The sequence below is a fragment of the Carlito syrichta genome, unplaced genomic scaffold (genome assembly GCF_000164805.1).
Source record: "Carlito syrichta isolate Samal-C Ts95f unplaced genomic scaffold, Tarsius_syrichta-2.0.1 Scaffold287447, whole genome shotgun sequence".
NCBI classification, from domain to species: Eukaryota; Metazoa; Chordata; class Mammalia; order Primates; family Tarsiidae; genus Carlito; species Carlito syrichta.
In genome coordinates, this window is record NW_007231543.1 from 1 (window position 1) to 10,245 (window position 10,245).

The 10,245-nt window shown below is 43.8% G+C and overlaps 1 pseudogene; it reads left to right on the plus strand.

Moving 5' to 3' along the window:
* Positions 1-680: 680 nt before the first annotated feature.
* Positions 681-9,461, plus strand: LOC103254751 (annotated as a pseudogene).
* Positions 9,462-10,245: the final 784 nt, after the last annotated feature.

A 10,245-nucleotide genomic window follows, 5' to 3' on the forward strand; every position in this document is an offset into this window, starting at 1 on the left:
AGAGGGAGTGGGGAGAGAGAGAGAGAGAGAGAGAGAGAGAGAGAGAGAGAGAGAGAGAGACACTTTGTTTTTGAGCACAAACTACGCTTCAGTGAGATGCCAAAGTCTGTAAACTTACCACCCGAAAGTCTTTAGGATAAGATTCTAGATTTACCACTTCAGAATGTGAGCAAATATTTTCAGAGCAATACCCAATCTCTAACTTCCAAGGAAAATTGCAGTCTAATTAATCAGGAACCCAAGCTGCCAGTAACTTTTTCTCAGAAAGCTCTCATTATGTAGGAACATGAAAATCTTCATGGATGATTGATTCATTCCACCAGGGACAAAATAGGAGGCAAGGAAGCCTGGAAGGAAGTCCATGGGGTGGGGGCTCTGGAAATGGCGACTAAAAGAGATCTAGGAGTGTAGGGTGGGCTTGGGCTTCTGGAAGGTGGATGGATCTTCAGACATTGTCCCAGGTTAGACTCAGGAACCTTAGAGCTAGTGTGATCTGAGGGGCCATGCCTTCTCTCCAGGATGAAGATGGGAAAGAGTTGTCAGATGAGGACATGTTTGAACTTCTTTAAACACCTTCATGTTTGAAGATGAGGGTCCCAGCGTGGACTACAGTGTGGACAGGGGTCTCTCCATCTTGGATCACTCTATTCTGTTCATCTTCCTTCTCCTCTCGTTCCCCCATGAAACCTCAATGTGTGGATGCCTGGTGTGAAGCAACCCAGAGACTCACACCTACCTGCTGTTCCTCAGGCCATGCCACCATGGCGAGTGGCCTCTCCTGGGTCCTGTACCACCTTGCAAAGCACCCAGAATACCAAGAGTGCTGTCGGCAAAAGATGCAAATCCTCCTGAGCAACCGTGAGACCAGAGATTGAATGGTGAGTGCAGGGCCTCAAGGCCTCTTCCTGAGTCCTCTCACGGGTTCTACTCCCCAAGTGGGGAGAGGGAAAGTTGTTTTGGTCAATTCTACCCACTATTGCTTAGTGGGAATAAGAACATAGACAGAGACCGGGTTTGGTACCCAGCCTGGCTAACAGGGGAAAGGTTGTAGGCTTTTAGGGCAGAAAGATCTGGGCTGCTGAGAGAATTGGTGGCAAGATGTGAGGGCCATTGATGCCACATCACACATGTTCAGTAAATGAACTTCCCCTCCACTCCCTTCCTTTCTCCCTGAAATACAATATTTTCAAACTTCTTCTCTTTCTGAATGTTTGCTCTTCTGCACCCTAAGTCCTGTCCTACTATCCAGTCCAGGGACTCATAAAGGGCACCTGGAGGTAAAAGTCATTCATCGCTTGCCCAGAACATCTGCTTCATCCATCCATCCAGTCTTCATTCAGCAAATGCTTGCACACTGCTCTTCCACTGCCTGATTGTGTTCACAGCAGCTTTCTGTGCTCTGGAGACCTGGGAAGGACCCAGCCAAGAACCTCTTTTCCAGGGTCTCCCAGTCTGGTGGGGGAGCATCCTGTGGAACAGTGCTGTAGGTCAAGAAGACATCCTGGGTAAAAGTGGAGGTGGGGAGATATTGAGATAAGGTAGTGTGTGCGGGGGAAGGATAGAGGCATAGAGAGAGGAAGAAGGGAGAGGGAATGAGAAAGAGGGAGAAGGAGAGGGGGAGAGAGAGAAAGGAGACAGAGAAGGGGAGAGAGAGAGAATTACTGAGTCATGATGAGACGAGGAAAGTGGAGATGGCAGCAGAGATTGGCTATGGAAGACTTGGGAAAAAAAATCTTTTTTTTTTTGGAGTCAGTGTCTCACTCTGTCACCCAGGCTGGAGTGCAGTGGTACATTCATGGCCACTGCGGCCTTGACTTGCTGAGCTCGGGTGATCTTTCTGTCCCAACCTTCCAAGTAGCTGGAACCACAGGCATGTACCACTATGCCTAGTTAATTTTTTACATTTATTGTAGAGACAAGGTCTCGCCATGTTGCTCAGGCTGGTCTTGAGCCCCTGAGCTCAGGCAATCCTCTCACCTCTGCCTCCCAAAGTGCTGGTATTACAGATGTGAACCACTGCACCTGGCATGGAAAAAATCTTAACGGCCTAGATTTTAGCCCAAGGGACATGGAAAACTATGGGATGTGTTTGAGCAAGAGAGGGACAGGTCAGATCTGGGTACCACAAATTCCTTTTTTTTTTTGAGTTGGAGTCTCATACTTTCACCCAGGTTGGAGTGCAGTGGCATGATCACAGCTACTGCAACCTTGACCTGCTGGGCTCAGGTGATCATTCCACCTCAACCTTCCAAGTAGCTGGGACTACAGTGTGTGCCACCAAGCACAGCTAATTTTTTGGTTTATTGTAGAGACGAGGTCTCGCCATGTTGCCCAGGTTGGTCTCAAACTCCTGGGCTCAGGTAATCCTCTCACCGTGGTCTTCCAAAATGCTGGGACTACAGGTGTGAGTCACTTCTCCCAGCAGTACCATAAAGAAAATTTAAGGCTAGTGTGGAGGGCATACTGGGAAGGATGAGGGTACAGGGAGGACATCTTGAGGTCTGAGCTAGGCCAGGCAGGGGCTGGAGGATGGAGAGGAGGCAGTGGATCAGACAGGTGTTTTGGAAGTCCTCCACTGCAAGCCTTTGCTCAGCACAACAGTCCTGTGAGACATAGAAACAATTTTATGCTTTTAAACCCAAGATTTCAGGCCAAATTATGCACTTGGTACCCCCCAAAAAGTGTCCAGAAGAGTTTGTGATAAAAATTAACTTTCTTTTTAAGCCCTGCCCAATCGTGACTATGGTCAATGATTTCCTGTGTGTCTTTCCAGAGAATGACTATCCTGATGCCAATATTTATATGAACACACACTTTCTTTTTCTGTACAAATGAAAGTATTTAAAATAGATACAATCTGCACATTAACAATATATCTCTGAGACATTTTCTTTTTCTCAAAATGTAAGTCTTGGGAAATGAGTTTGCTGTTAAAATATTACTGTTTTATTTTATTTTTTAAAAAGCTTTTATTTCAATGGCTTTAGGGGGTCCAAATGACTTTTTTGCTACAAGGATGCATCATGTAGATAATTGACAAGTTTTAACTATATGTATTTATGCTGTACAATGTGATGCTATGATATATTTATACATTTAATGATTAAGTCAAACTAAACATGTCCATCATCTCATGTATTTATTATTTTTTTGGTGAGAACATTTGATATTTACTCTTTTAGTAATTTTAAATAATACAATACATTGTTTATTAGAGTCACGAAACTGTGCAGTAGGTAGCAAAAATGTATTTCTTCTCTCACAGAAAATTTCCCTCACCATTCCCTCTCCCATTCCCTTCTTCCCAGCCCCTGCCTCTGGTACCCACTATTATTCTCTGTATTTCTGTGAACTTGACTATTTTATTATTCTATTATTTTAGAGTTGGGATCTCACTCTGTTGTCCAGGCTGGAGTGCAGTAGCATGATCACGGCTCACCACAGTCTTGACCTTTGCTGCCTCAATCTCCTGAATAACTGGGACTACAGGTGCACACCACCACGTCCAGTTCATTTTTGATTTTTTTGGTAGAGATTAGGTCTTGTTATGTTGTCCAGGCGGGTCTTGACCTCCAGAGCTCAGACAATCCTTCAACCTCCCAAAGTGCTGGAATTATAGGTGTGAGCCACCACACCTGGCTAACTTGACTATTTTAGATCCCACAGATAAGTGAGATCAGGTGGTATTTGTCTTTCTGTGCCTGGCTTATTTCATTTAGCATAAGGTCCTCCCGATTTGTTTGTGTAGTCACGAATGAGAGAATTTTCTTCTTTTTAAAGGCTGAGTGATATTCCATTGTGTATATATACCTCATGAAAAATGAGTTTTGAATTATAAAAACAAGGATGATAATTAGTTCTTCTTGCACTGGTAAATGAGACATTACAGATAAGACTAGGTTTATCTTTAATATTCTTCCCATTTCACTTGATCTCTTCCTTTCTTCTGAGGGATCTCTAGAGCCATGGGTTTGCCTGTCTATCTATCTATCTATCTATCTATCTATCTATCTATCTATCTATCTATTTACCGACCTATCATCTTTATCAGCTATTTATCTATCATCTATCTCTAACAGCTATCGATCTATCTATCATCTATCTATCTCTGTCAGCTATCTATCTCTATTGGCTATCTATCTCTATCATGTATCATCATCTATCTATCTGTCTGTCTCTGTCAGCTATCTATCTAGCATCTATCTTTCTGTCTACCTATCTATGTATCTATCATCTATCTATCTTTATATCGTCTATCTATCTCTATCAGTTATCTATCTCTATCTATCGAATCTATCTCTCATCTCTTCTACCTTCATATGAATAACCATATGTTTTTTGCCCCTTTGCATTTACATATATATACATTTTGTAACTTTTTTTCACTCATGAATGTTCTTATAGCTATTTTTTTCTGCATGCTGCATAGCATCCCAGCATTCCATATTTTATTCAGTTCAACGGTATGTGTTTTTTATTTTTATTTTTATGAGTTGGAGTCTCACTTTGTCATCCAGGCTAGAGTGCAGTAGCACAATCATGGCTTACTGAAGCCTCAAACTCCTGGACCCAAGCAATCCTCTTGCTTCATCCTCCTGAGAACAGCTGGAACTACAAACGTGTGGCACCACATCTGGCTAGTTTTTTTATTTTTTGTAGAGACAAAGTCTTGCTATCTTGTCCAGGCTGGTCCTGAACTCCTGGGCTCAAGCAATCCTCCTGCCTCAGCTTCCTAAATTGTTGGGATTGCAAGTATGAGCTCCTGCGCTCAATCTGAGTTCACCCCTAGCTAAGTGGAAGATACTTGTACAAACATTTTCAATTACAGCAGCTATTGCCAACTTGCCTTCCAGAGTCTCTATGCTGATTTACCTTTCGGCCTGCAATGTATGATAAGACAGATGATTCTTATTTCCTCCTTTTGGGTTGCTGCATCTATTCTATTGTATGGATGTAGCATCATTTGTCTAAATATCTTCCCATCAATGTATATTTGCCTTGTTTTCAACCTTTTGCTAAGTTAAGTCTGTTGCAGTTGGGATGTGTGCACACAGACCATTGCTTACATGTGGGGGTATGTCTGCAGGACAAATTCCCAGAACTGCAATTGCTGAATCACAGGCCATTTGCATTACGCAATTTTAATTATGGTTGAAAATACATTCCCATTAGCTGAGTTGGATGGCACAAGCTTTCCCAATAGTATTATTATATTATTAATTTTAAAATCTTTATCAGTCTTCATATTTCTTCTTTTGATGGACATTTCTTTAAATAAGGGTGAGATTGAACATCTTTTGCACATGTTGATAAGTCATTTGTTTTTTTCTGGAAGTGGTTGTCTTTTTTTATGCTTTTTCTTTGGGTCTTTTTTCATATTCACGTATGTACATGAAAATTAATCTTTTTTCTGTCTTGTGTTGTAAAGGGTTACTTTTTGACTTTAGGGAGACACTTTTGTTTAATTTCTATGAAGTCAAAGTTGTCCAACTTTTCATTACAGTCATCCTATCCATCCATTGCCCAGGGTTTTGTGAGGCATCCCTTACCAAGTGTGAAGTTTTTATGCATTTGCCTGTCTGTCTCTGAGCTCTCTGTTCTATTCCATGGGTCTATTTTCTTGTTTCTGCAACAGTGCTACCCCAGTTTTATTACTGTGCATTTGTAATAATTTTTAGTCTCTGGTAGAGTGACTTTCCCCTTTGTAATATTCTATTTTCAGATTGATATAGCTCCTCATAATCTCTTATTCGCCCAGGGAGATTTGAGAGTATGTTTATCAAGTTCCTAAAAAAGTTAGGTAGATTTTCATTTGAATTAAATATATTTTATTTGCTGACTCGAATATATGGCTGACATGTGGAAAATGGGTCATTTTACAATACTGACCCATACTATCCCAGGGTGTGGCGTGGATATCCATCTAGTCAAATAATCTTTAGTTTTGCAATAGAGTTTAGAATATTTGTTTAGAGATCTTATGCATGTTTTGTTAATGAACCCTTAGATACTCCTGCCACTTTGGGTAAATGTATCTTTTATTGGGATTGAGGGAAATTTATAAATTCATTTGAAATATAGAGATTTTATGTTTCTCATTCAATTTAATCCAGGCACTTTATATTATTACCATCTTATTTTTTTAATGTTTTTTTTTTTTTTGAGTTGGAGTCTCACTCTGTCACCCAGGCTGGAGTGCAGTGGCATCCTCATGGCCATCACAGCCTTGATCTCCTGGGTTCAGTCGATCCTTCCATCTCAGCCTTCCAAGTAGCTGGACTTACAGGTGCGTGCTACCAAGCCTGACTAATTTTTTGATTTATTGTAGAGATGAAGTCTCACCAATTTGCCCAGGCTGGTCTTGAACCCCTGGGTTCAAGCAATTCTCTCGCCTCAGCCTCCCAAAGTGCTGGGATTACAGGCTTGAGCCACTGCGCCCATCCTAGCATCTTATCTTTTATGGTTATTTTCTGTTAGTTATTATTTCTATCTGGAAAAAACTAATTATGCATATAAATTTTATGAACATATTACATGGTACTTGCTGTGTGTCTCATACCAACAGAAAAGTGATAGATTATTTAATAAAAGCTTTTGTGACAACTGAAGAGTCAACTGGAGGAAAGTCAACTCAATCTGCTTCTCATGTCTTATAACAAGATAATGGCCAGATTAATCAAATATTTAAACATTTTAAAAAAGAAGTCAATGCTGGGCACTACTAATGGGGGGAGGCACGGAGAAGGAGATAAGGGGCACACAACCGCCCATTGGGTGCCATGTCCACTACTAGGGGAAGAGAGGGCTCACTAGAAGCCCAGACCTCACCTGCTCGCAATTTCCTTATGCAGCAAATTCCCACATATGCCCTACAACTCTAAAATGAAAGTCAAAATAAAAACAAAAAATAAAAAAGGAGTCTTAAAATCACTAGAAGAAATCATGGGGAAATTATTTTATAGCTCCAGATTAGAAAAACACTATTTTGAGACAAGTCCCAGGAAATCACAGGAAGAGAGTGACATATTGTTAAATGAAGATGATACAGAGCAGCACACACAGTTTATAGTGTGCTATTTAATATATTTTTTGAGATGCTAAAAAGTAGCTTTGGAAGAATACATAAAAGATAATAAACTAAGCAACCTGTGTGTGTGGGGGGGAGGCAGGTGGTATTAACCATAGGGTAAGTGATATATAGCTTACAGATTTTGAATCAGTTAGGTGTATAATGTATTAAAATTTTAAATAGCTACAGAAAAAAGAAGAAAGTTTAAGGAAAAAAATCAGTTTCCTTAATAAATCTGTAATTTTTTTTTAGCTGGAGTCTCACTCTGTCACCCAGACTGGAGTGCAGTGGTATGCTCATGGCCACCACAGCCTCGATCTGCTGGACTCCAGCAATCCTTCTGCTTCAGTCTTCCAAGTAGCTGGAACTACAAGCACACACCACCACGCCTGGTTAATTTTTTATTTATTGTAAAGACAAGGTCTCACCAAGTTGCCCAGGCTGGTCTTGAACCCATGGGCTCGGGCAATTCACTCACCTCGGCCTCCCAAAGTGCTGGGATTGTAGGCATGAGCCACTGCACCTGGCCTAATTTGTAAAGTTTATACAAATTTTTTTCAGTAGATTCTATTGTGTTTTCTAAGTATAAAATCACTATCTGCCAAAATGATAAATTTCCCCCCACATACCAAATTGCTTCACCCTCCTTTATTTCCTGTCTAATTGCACTTGCTAGTAATGCAATGATATATAAGAACAAAACACTAGATCTGTTAGTTTTGTTTCTTACTTGCATTTAGAGTTTGCTCTCTCACCATGAGGAATATTTATTTTTATGTAAATTTGTTATCCTTATCCTCTTTTCAATTGTCTTTTGGATGTTAATTTTTTTTCATAGTCTTACTCTGTTGCCCAGGTGCAGTCCAGTGGTATGATCATGGCCACCACAGCCTCTACCCGTTGGGCTCATGTGATCCTTTCACCTCAGTCTTCCAAGTAGCTGGGACTACAGGTGCACGCCACCACATCTGGCTAATTTTTTTGATTTATTGGAGAGACGAGATCTTTCATACTTGTCCAGGCTGGTCTCGAACGCCCCAGCTCAGGAATCCTCTTACCTTGGCTCCTCAAAGTGCTGGAATTGCAGGCATGAGGCACCATGTTCACCCTGGATGTTGTTTTTAGAAGAAAAATCTTTTAAAAATAGCTGGCTGATTTTTCTCTGGTACTTCTGCTTTTCTGCTTCTCAAATATTTGACTCATCTGGACTTCATTTTGTTACAGGGAGAAAGGGTCTCACTAGGCATGGATTGTTTTTGCTCCCTAGATAATTATTGGGGTTTCCTAGGGAGGACCTGGCCCAGTTGTCCTTCCTGACTGTGTGCATCAAGGAGAGTCTGTGATTGCAACCCCCAGTCCCAGTCATCTTCCGCTACTATACCCAGGACACTGTGCTCCCTGATGGTTGTGTCATCCCTAAAGGTGCCCACCATGTCAAAGTGAGGAGACTCCTGGGCAGGAAGAGGAGCCCATCAGTAGTGGGACTTGCCCTGACTGCCCTCCTCTCCCACAGGTATTATCTGCCTCATCAGCATGTTCAGGACTCATCACAACCAGCAGTGTGGCCAGACCCTGAGGTGATGTCCATCCCCAAACCCTTGTCCATTACAAGGGTCCTAGGAGAGGGAGCAGGGTTTTGAATGGGGAAGTCTGTCATCACCTCCCCCTGCCACACACACAACTCCAAGGCTGTCCTGGAAGACCCCACCCAGCAAGCTTGTCTTGGTCTTGCCTCCAGGTCTACGATCCCTTTCACTTTGACCTAGAAAACATCAAGGAGAGGTCGCCTCTGGCTTTTATTCCCTTCTCGTCAGGGCACAGGTGAGGGCAGCATGTCTGAGGTGATGGGGGAGAGGCATGGCAGTGGGGGCGGCCGGAGGGAAAGGGGGGAATGCAGGAATAGTTGCAGATGGTCAGAATTCCAGCTCTCCATTCCTCCCTTCCTCAGGAGGTTATGCGCACAGGTCTGGAGAATGGAGGTTGTGTAGGTTCATGAGTGGTGCGCAGTGTACTCAGAGCCCCTCCCGCTTCCACTGGTGTCAGAGTTGGGGGCTGGAGTCTGTATCAGACTCGGGGGATATGCAAGCCCACATGGGAGTCCCAGGCACGGGACCCCTCTCTGCCCTTCAAGCTGATCTGGGTGGAGTTGGTGGTGGTGGGGATCCCGGGCCAGCTTCCAGGCGTGATGGGGCCCATGGGCGTCCTGGTTGCAGTCACAGTCCCTAACCCCGCTCCCAGGAACTGCATTGGGGAGACGTTCCCCATGACCGAGATGAAGGTGGTCTTGGCGCTCAACTGCTGTGTTTCCGTCCCACCAGATGACACCAAGCCCCGTAGGAAACCCGAGCTTGTCCTGCGTGCAGAGGGCGGGCTGTGACTGTGGGTGGAGCCAGTGAGGGCAGGCCCCTAGTGACCCACCTGGGCCAGATCTGGGATCCATCCAGACCCCACCCACCTACCTTGGCCGATTTCTGGAAATAAAACTATGCTGTCACTTCTTCCTGAGTGTCTCTGAGAGTCAGCTGGGGGGTGGGGAGCGTTTGAGGGAACTCAGGGATCCAGGTTGTGGTTGGATAGAGGGAGGGTGGTGTCTCTGAGCTCAGGAGCCTGAGCCTGACTGCCTCTCTGACTGACCTCAGGGTTCCCATGCTGATGGTGGGTTCTCCCACAGACCAAGTATTGTCTTTATCCTGTGGGTGGCAGGGAGCCATGGGAGTTGTTTGAGCAGAAGAGGGTCCAGGACTAAGGACAGATTTAAGGGGAAAGATTTAGGCTTTGGGTCAGGGAGAAGAGCCAAATCCTATCATCTGGGCTCTGATGTCTCCAAGACAGGCCGCTGGCAGCCTCTCCTCAATTCTTAATTCTCCTCCTGCTCTTGCCAAAGTCCCACTCCTGTGTTAACCCCTCCCAGTTGATCCTACCTTCAGGGAGCTCCCCTCCCTTTCCTCTGCTGACTCTCCAATGCTGCCCGGGCAGCCTGACCAACAAATCCTAGTTCAGCCCCCACTGTGTGACAGATGCTCTCACAAGGGGATCAGAGGAAAGGCTCATCCTCATGCTTTCACCTCCAGGCTACTCCTTCCTTCCCATCACAAGCCACCTGGGCTCATTTTTTGGGGGGGGAGGGGTGGAGGGGAACAGGGCCAGCCCCGTTAACTCTTGAGATTTAAAACCAG